Source organism: Montipora capricornis, chromosome 3, assembly GCF_036669925.1.
Source record: "Montipora capricornis isolate CH-2021 chromosome 3, ASM3666992v2, whole genome shotgun sequence".
NCBI lineage: Eukaryota > Metazoa > Cnidaria > Anthozoa > Scleractinia > Acroporidae > Montipora > Montipora capricornis.
In genome coordinates, this window is record NC_090885.1 from 33,951,456 (window position 1) to 33,960,601 (window position 9,146).

The 9,146-nt window shown below is 38.9% G+C and overlaps 1 long non-coding RNA gene across 1 annotated transcript; it reads left to right on the forward strand.

The window, feature by feature from the left end:
- The first annotated feature begins 5,623 nt into the window (after window positions 1–5,623).
- On the forward strand, window positions 5,624–8,806 carry LOC138041309 (uncharacterized). Its single transcript, XR_011130794.1, has 2 exons — window positions 5,624–6,283; window positions 8,603–8,806. It is a non-coding gene; the product is annotated as an uncharacterized lncRNA (long non-coding RNA).
- The last annotated feature ends 340 nt before the right edge of the window (window positions 8,807–9,146 follow it).

Below are 9,146 nucleotides of genomic sequence, written 5' to 3' on the forward strand. Positions count from 1 at the left end.
TTTTTCAACAACTGATGACAAAGCTATAGGTTTCGGTGATCGCTACCATGACCATATTTGGACAGTGCCACAAGGTAAGGAATTAGCGTGAAAACGGATATACTTAAGTCCTTTATTTGCCACTTTTTCCGCATGATTATATAATATTCTTGATGTGGTATAAAAATAAAGCTGACATTAGTCCACTCCGGCTGTCATCAAGTTATGGACCTCTGCAATGCAGGTGCAATGCTGTTATTTTACTAAGCGAGTGTGTTGTCGCACAGGGCTTCAGATGCACGATCGGAAGATTTACGTGGAATTCGAAATGAACAGGGAAGATAACTTTTTACAAACGTTGCTTTTTTTATTCAAATGAGCCAACCACAGAAACAAAGGACCCTAGGTATCGTCAACGATATCTTCGCTGCCATTTGAGACATAGTAGGGTTGTTTGTTTCAACACCCACCCCTTTGGGAATTTCAATTCACCCTCAAACCCAGGAGCCCATGACTAAGAGCCTCCCTATGCACTATATCCTTGAGTCAACCTTTGCTCATATCTTTCTATTTTTAAAAGTAACACTTCACCAGGAGACTCACATTTACATCAATTTGCGTACATTATATTTTGCTTATTGTCTTTGTTCGACAATAACTTTATTCTGATTGGCCATCATCTAAACAGTGCGTGCAGAGCCGAAGAACTCGTGGCGTTCTACGCACAAAGGTTCGTTCAGAGGGCTTGCATGGGAGAGGCATGCTCCAACTCGTGGGCTCCCGTCAAGCCTTAATTTATAAGAAGGGCGTGTTTGATTGACCCTATTCCGGAATATGAATACGTTGAATAATGATTAAAACGGTATGTTTGGCGCGTTTCGAAGCAACAAGGATAATAAAAATATGTTTAAAATAGCATTTTAGCAGATATTTGACAATTTTAACGTGAATCTCCGTAAAAACGAAGGATTTCTAACTTATATTCCATGTATTCCTATTCCAGAATACGGTTAATCGAACGCACCCTGAGTTTCGTCTTTATGATATCCTAAACATCCATAAAGAGTAGCGGGTTATGGATATTTACTGGAAAAGAAGCTTCTTCATCTGCTTTTCACTTAAAATGAACTAGAAGTTCTCACCTTATATGCAGACAAACCAGCATGAAGACTAAAGAGTGCCATTTCCTTATCAACTTAGTTCGAGGGGGGAGGGGTGGGGAATGATGGTATTTGCGAAAAACAGGTTTTTGGCGAAACATTCCATAAAATACCACAAAGGGTTATGCAGATGGTTTGGACCAGTTTTATTTAATATGTTTTCAGCCTACTTTTAGAAAAAATCGCTTGTAAGAATTTTTAATGCCAAAAACGTGATTTTTGTCCATTTTTCGGCCAAAAAAGGATGAAATAAGGCTTAAAAACAGCTTTCTATGTTTAGGCAGGTTGCTTTAAAACAAGTGCGATCTTGTGAACTGTTTCTATCTTCGCTATCAAGTCTATTATTTACGTTATTTATGTTCGCGAGAAAAAAATTACAGCTAAGTTGGGTATTTGCGACCAAAAACGGGTATTTGCTACATAATAGTTTTTGGAGATAAATTACCTGAAATTTCATTGGCTACCAAATAATTGGCTCGGAAGAGTTCCTCTCAATAAGCGCTGAAGTTTCCAAAAGAAAAAATATGTATAACGTTGCTTTTAGGGGATTTAAAGGGCAAAATCTTTCCAGGAATCTCAAAAAAATCTTAGGGTTTGAAGTGCTGTCGAATATATACCTTCAAGCAACACTTAAGATGGAAAAATAAGATGGAAAGACACGAAAAATAAACCTAATCCAGAGGGGTTGAGCAGAGATGTTCTTTAACTTGGAGACCTTTGAAATACGATTTAACTGAGAAATTTTACGGAATTTTTGACTGATGTGCCAAGCATTCAGTATTTGCTACCTTCTTTGGGTTTTAAACCAAATATCATGATAACTATAATATTGATATTCGTTTTTAACTAATATACTGTTCATTTTCAGTTAGAGCTTCCACTCTTTTGAAGTCATAGTGCTTGAAGTAGTTTTATTATTTTTTTAAAGTCCTAGAGAAATAGGGTAGATAATACGGACTGATGAATCTAAAGAGAGAGAGAGAGAGAGAGAGAGAGAGAGAGTACCGCAGATACATCTTCCTCCTGAAGCAAGCAATCAGAGTGTTCCCGCTTTTCCGGAAGCAGCCAACCAGAGCGCTTCTCCTTTCTTCTCTGTTGAGTCTCCACCCGTGACACCTGCCAAGTCTCCAGTCCCTCGGCATTCTCCTGTAAGGACCCCTGTCAGACCCGAGACTCCAGTTAAATCTCCATCATAAACGTCTACGGCAAATGGTTCTGCTTCGAGTTGCCTCTCGCCAATGCTCAAAGACCACTTGTTGTCACTAGGTCTGGACGGATCTCAAGACCAAATACCACATATCAAGATTTTGTTACTTGGTTGGAGAAACTCATTAAGTTATATTCTTGGACTGGATTAGATATTAACTATTAGGATTGATGAACTACGAATTATTTTTTGTGTAATTAGTTTCGTTCGTTTTCTTTTAGCGTGTGCTTATCTATTAACTTCGGTTTCTTTAGTTTCATTACAGTCTGTATTGATTTTTTTTACAAAGGGGGATGTAGAATATGTCTGAACCTCATGTAGGAATGTCTGTCATGTATCATGCATTGTTCTCTATTCGTATAAATTAGGTAGCCATGCGTGGTCACAAGTCCCTGTTCCACTTTGGATCCAATAAACTAATGTGTTATCTCAAGTGTTCTCTCTTCCTCCGAATCGACACTTAGAATATTGGCTGAAATGACCGTCCAGCCCACTTTGTCAGCCACAAGATCAAACAACCTCTGAGACCGCGCGACGACAAGCCTTCTATTTTCAACCAACAATCCCTTGTTTATGAATTTACACGTGACATGTGTGATGCAAGTTATGTTGGTTACACGCGGTGGCATTTGCAGCAACGCGTAGACGAGCACAAGAATGCGTCTTCCGCTATTGGAAAGCATTTCCGTGTGAAACATTCTCATGTGCCCAATGATCTTACCAAGAATTTTACCATCTTAAAAAAGTGCAAGAAGTTTGACTGTCTCATTTGTGAAATGTTTTTTTTCATTAATTAACTGAGACCAAGTCTCCATGTTCAGTCACACTCAATTCGTGCGAAAGTTTTTTTTTTTTTGTTATTCTTGCATGTTTTTTAACACCCCTTTTTTACATTTTCATACTTTACATACTTTTACTTCTTTCTTTTATATTTATACTTATGCAAAAATTTTTATCTTCACCTTTGGCTTGATAATGACAGAAGCTCGATCGAAGCGTCGCGTGCTGTAGCCCTTAGATTTTACTTCACATTACTTTCAAAAACCTTTACTTGTAAGCACCTATTATTTCCTACAAAAAAGGGGAAAATCCTTAAAGGATCTGCTCGTTAGAGCAAATCTATAATAGGTTCTATACATGTTTTCAAACAGGAAGGGAATCAGTGTTGCCTGTCAACCCTTGCGTTACTTATCTTAAAAACATATATTTCGCACAACCTCGTTCCCAGGGTCTCTTTGTCTTTGTCTTCTCAACGACAATGGAGACCCTGAGAACGAGGTTGATATTTCGCGTACTTGTACTTGTATTTATTTAACTCTAAAAGTTCCGTACTCTTAACCTCAATTATCCCAAAAAGGTAAGAAAAAGATTAATGCTTATAACCCTGATGAACTGAGCAGATCTTGAAAAAAGCCTCCTTGGTGTTGAAGTTGGAGCTGTGAATGCGAACAAATGCTTTCCACTTGGCCAGTTCATAATTGCTCTTTGGCGTTTGCAAAGAGATTCCAATAGATCTTTTCGGCTTGTACATTTTGTTTTCCCAATACAGATCATGTGATAATACTCAGGAGGTTTGTCTTTTGTTTTGTTCAATAAAATGAGGGCATGCAAGCATGAATATGCCTTCATGCACTCTCATTATATGATGATGTCACGGACTCCCTGGGATCTCACTGGGACAAGTAATGGCGGCCTCTCGTTCACGAAAAGCATGCATCGAAAAAGCGCACTTCCATTTGAAATTTCCAATTCAAATTTGGCAGGCGTAATTATTGGCCTTCAAAGGTCACGAAAAGCAAAAAACAAGAAAAAGTCAAAATTCTCAAAAAGTCTTAGTAGCATTTAAATATTTTAATTATTTTAATGTACTTGAAATTCCCGGAATTTCTAATACCAACTTTTTCTAATACCTGAAAGTCGTAAAGTCACCTTTACTAATGCACCCTTGTGCCAGAGATATGGAGAGCACTAAATGAGCGGGAATGAATCAAATAGTGTCCCAGAGCTTGATAGAAGGTGTCTTAGGTATTGCGCTGATTATTGTTTAGGGCCCCTTCATATGTGCCCGGCTGGTATAGGGTTTCCGAGATGTTGCTTCGCCTCTAAATCCTTTGTAAAAGCTTCAATGTGTTCGTATGAGAAGGCGGATTGGCTGATCGGTTGCCGAGATCTCGGTAACGGGCTGAAAGTTTTGTTATATGAACTCTTCATCGCGGTTACCGGGAGGAAAATAATACAATACATTTTCGTGATAAAACGGACATAACCGAGTTTTCACTTCTCTTTTCTTTGATAATGAAGCTTGGAATAGTTTCATTTGATAGTTAACGTAAAGTCAAAAGTAATTTGAGGTTGCTTAAACACTATAAGAAAATCGAGAAATTCTCGCCACGCTTGTCTGTTACATTTCACACCTCAATCGGTCGCGTCAAGGAAAGCGCTTAAAGTCGCCATATGAACAGAAACCAATTTCATCTTGGTAACCGATCCATCTCGATCAACCGGGATCATGTAAGAGCCCAATAACCGTATGATAACATTGTCAAATCTCTGTGGATATGCAAGTATCAGTCCACTGGGCAATTTGACAATTATGGTTCGACCAAAGTTATTATCAACAAAAGGAGTAAAGCAGATGCTACGTTGTACTTTGTTTGGTGCATGTATTCGTCACATTCTTAATTTTCCCAATTCAAACGACAAAGAGGCACAAGTAAAGTCAAGCCAGGTAGGGTCACAGATTACCAAGTATGTTGCTATATTTTTATCTCTGTTCAATTTCAGGAAACCTTGCTTTCAGAAAGCCAGTAAGTGCTACACCATATGCTGATCGAGGTGACCGTACAGTAGATGGAAACCTCGGGACTTCGAGGTACCTGTGGTGGTGGCAAGTTGACTTGGGAAGGATGGTACCAGTGAATGAAGTGATCTACTATTCCTATCATAATTTCGTGGTCAGAGTGGGTAAGTTGGCTAAAAACATGGATATTTACCTTTTCTGTTCTCAGCTGACAAGGAAAAGAAGGAAACACATTTGCACTGTGAACCATTCCTTTCATGAAAGATTCAAGCAGAGAGATTTCAATTTCTTGTTTTCTTGTAAACCATGATGATTTTTATTACATAAAGTAATTTTCTTGGTAGAAATTTTTAAACCATTCTCCTTTTTATTTTTATCCCTTGTTTCTAAAGAAAACATGGAACTTAATTTTAAAATAACAAACAAAGATCACAGATGTGCACCCATGCAGTTGTTCAAAGACTGGATAGCTTTGTCCGGTGTATGCTTGTCCAAATGTGACAAAATATCAAGATTGCCAATTTCATGTGTCAACTATACATTTATAAATCAAGTTTCCTATATTCATATCAAATTGTCAGATGTTTATGTCAAACGATATACTTATACATCAAGTTTTTTTTAATATTCATATCAAGTTCCCAGATATTCATGTCAAAACATCTTCCCTTACCAATGCATCTATGCCTATATCGAGCCGACTTTTTCATATTTGGAAAAAAAAATCATGTCAAGTTTACGTGCCCACTTTTAAAAATCAAGAAAGCCTGGTGCTGAGCATTTCAAAAAGGAAGAGGGAGCATGAGAACCAGCCGTACAATAAACGACATGGCGGCCACTAATCTCTTCAAAAGTTCTTCGTAAACTGATCTTGCGTGTCTGTGTTCGTAATGCACCGTAGAGCAGAGTAGTACCAAGAAACATTACGAGTATCAACGCCGCATCATCGAGATACGTCTTCACCAGGTGGCTCTCAGTTATGACGCCATTGAGCAGCTGATGAAAGCTCTCAAGACAAATCTTGGTGTACTGCCATAACATCCAGGAAAGTGACATCGAGAACAGTACAGCAGGTTCAAACGGCTTCTTTATAGCCCACAGTTTAGTAGCTGCGACTTGGATGATCGAGTATTGTAGGTATGAATGTGTGATGTTTTTGTAAATAGTTCACAATGTTGATTGGAATTACGGTCGTTTCTCCTACGGGTCGTTTCGCCTACCGTCTGTTCGCCTACGTCTAGAGTCGATTCGCCTACGTCCAGTAAGTCAGTTCGCCTACGTCTTAAACTCCGTACTATGACAATCATTGTGTAAAACAGTTGATTCACCTACTTGATTTGCGGTGTCGGAGTTCGTAAACAAGCGATGCCATTCTTAGTAACCTGAGGCCTTTTTATTCGGTTAGCTTTCAATAAATTGTTGGGATTTGTGTTATTTAAATACTTCAAAATTGACTACCTTAATTGAATCCGTTATTTCGGTAGTGTAGAGGACTGAGGTTAAGTGCATTTGCTCTTAAGCCATTGAATCGAGTGTTCGATCAACTTTTTCTAATTATCTTAAAAACATTTTTCTAAGGTTTTTCCTCAGTTTTTTTTATTATTAAATTCTAAGTGACATACGCTGCCAGGTGTGCCGGGGTCTCCTTCTCTTTCGCTTCCCCTGTGGGTTCCACTCCAGTGCCCTCTTGACTACATGTCCATCTGGTCTCCTCAACGTGTGGCCGATCCATCCCCAAGCTCTTTGTCTATTCTCTTGCTCTATTGGTCGCTGCCCTCTTTGTCTCCAAAGCTTCTTGTTGCTGATTTTTCTAGGCCACCAAATCCGCAAGATGTTCCTCAGGCTCTTATTGATCAACACCTGCAACTTCTGCTCTAATCCCTTGGTCAGTCTCGAAATTTCAGAACCATACAAGAGCACCACCTTTACATTTGACCCAGAGACTCTTAGCTTGGTCTTGGTTGTTAGTGCTATGGATCACCATATTGGTCTCAGCATCGCAAATGCTGCCCTGTCTTGCCTTTCCAATTTGTGCCTGAATGTCCTCGTCGGTTTCTCCCTTCTTGCTTACAATGCTCCCATAAAACTCATCCACTTCCTTAATCCGCCCCCCTGGGACCGACACACATCGCTACCTTTGGTACCAATACGCATTAACTTTGTCTTGATGGCAGTGATCTTCAGGCCTACCCTCGCACCTTGTACCTCCAAGGCCCATGTCTTATCCCTCATATTCTGTATTCTGTGCGACAGAAGGGCCAGATCATCGGCCAAGACAAGGTCTTCTAAGGATGTCCTAAAGGTCCACTGAATACCTCTCTTCCTATCAATGCTAATCTAGTCCTAGATTAAGTATATTTTTCCTCATTTGCAAACGACAAACTGTGAAAATTGTTCTAAGCCTCGTCCAAATGTTAATTGAAATAACTTTTCCACTATTGCCGAAGCCGGCTTGAATATGGCATACGGCATACGGCTTGCTCAATTAAGCTAACGACGTGAAACGGATCGAAAATACTTGTCATCTTATTGGTTGATTTAAACGAGGGACGCCACTCGCGGCAGCTTGAAGATCTGCTCTCACGGATTAGAGCACACAACCGAAGAAGGAATCCACTGTGTATTCCGAAACTGGTCTTGCAACCTGATACAACGCTCTCTGCAGCGAACCTATCAGCAACACTATGACCAACTTGAAAAAGCGCATCTTAGCTAACGCTCCTATTGTCGCTTATATATAGGAACGACAAATCACTCAAACTTGAAACCTCCTAAACCTAGCAAATCCTAGGAACGCACTGGTTTCCTGAACATTCAGCGACAAAACATTACTAAATCCTGACGCACCTACTATCTCTTAAGTCGCAAAATAGAACGATCACAAGCTCTTGGACCACCTCAAGTCGGAGACATATTTTTTTCGTCTTTAAAAACTAAGCGGAGTTATATACGGTAAGGAGGGTGACAATATCACAACTACCTTATATATATTTTTTCATCTAACTAAGTTTGCATATCGCATGAAAGCGCACGAACTAAAAAAAGACTAATTTATAAAAATCATCGTTCTGAGAACAAATTGAAACAATGATATAAACATTCAACTGGGCAGTAAAGTGGGAACGAGCTAATTTCTTACCTATCTTATCCTTTTGATTGATATGTTAATTGGTATGTATATTAGTATCATCTGCTAAGAGATAAAATTTTAGTTTATCGGAACTGAGGTGAATGTCATTTATGTAAAGTAAAAATAGAAGAGGTCCTAGGACCGATCCCTGGGGCACACCACAGGGAGAAATAAGTTTTTGTTGATAAATACTCTCCGATTTGAATTGTTTGCATTCTATTTTTTAGATGTTATTGAAACCAATCATTTATTAATCCCTGGAAACCGTAAAAGTTCAATTTATCGAGTAATATTTCATGATTGACCGCATCGAATGCCTTTTTTAGATCAATGAAGACATCGCATGAGAAGTAAGGTTTATCCATATTGCTCAGTATTGCTTCGACAATATCAAGTATCGCATGCTCTGTGGAATGTGATTTGCAGAAGCCATACTGTGAGGAGTACATTAGATTATTTTTGTCAATAAATTCCTTCATGCGGTAATATAATAGTTTTTCAAAAATCCTATTAAAATTAGACAAAAAAGATATTGTTCAATAATTCACTTATGGGTTTGACCCTAATTAGATGCACGCAGATTTCAATAAGCGTCACAAAGTGTCCCCTTGCTCTTTTCGCCAACTTAAACATCACTTGTGTCTCAGAATACGGACAATTTACGTCAAAAAGTGTCCCCCAAATGCTGCTCTTTAAGTGGAGATTAACTGCTGCATTTACCCAAAGCTAAAAATAACGCTAACCTTTACCCTTACCTCATTGTTGAAAAGAGGTAGCAAATGCTTAGACTTAAAGGGACACTTCGTGTTGCATGTCAAAATTGGGCGTGCATTTAATTAGGGTCAAACCTGGACATATCTATAGGCACCA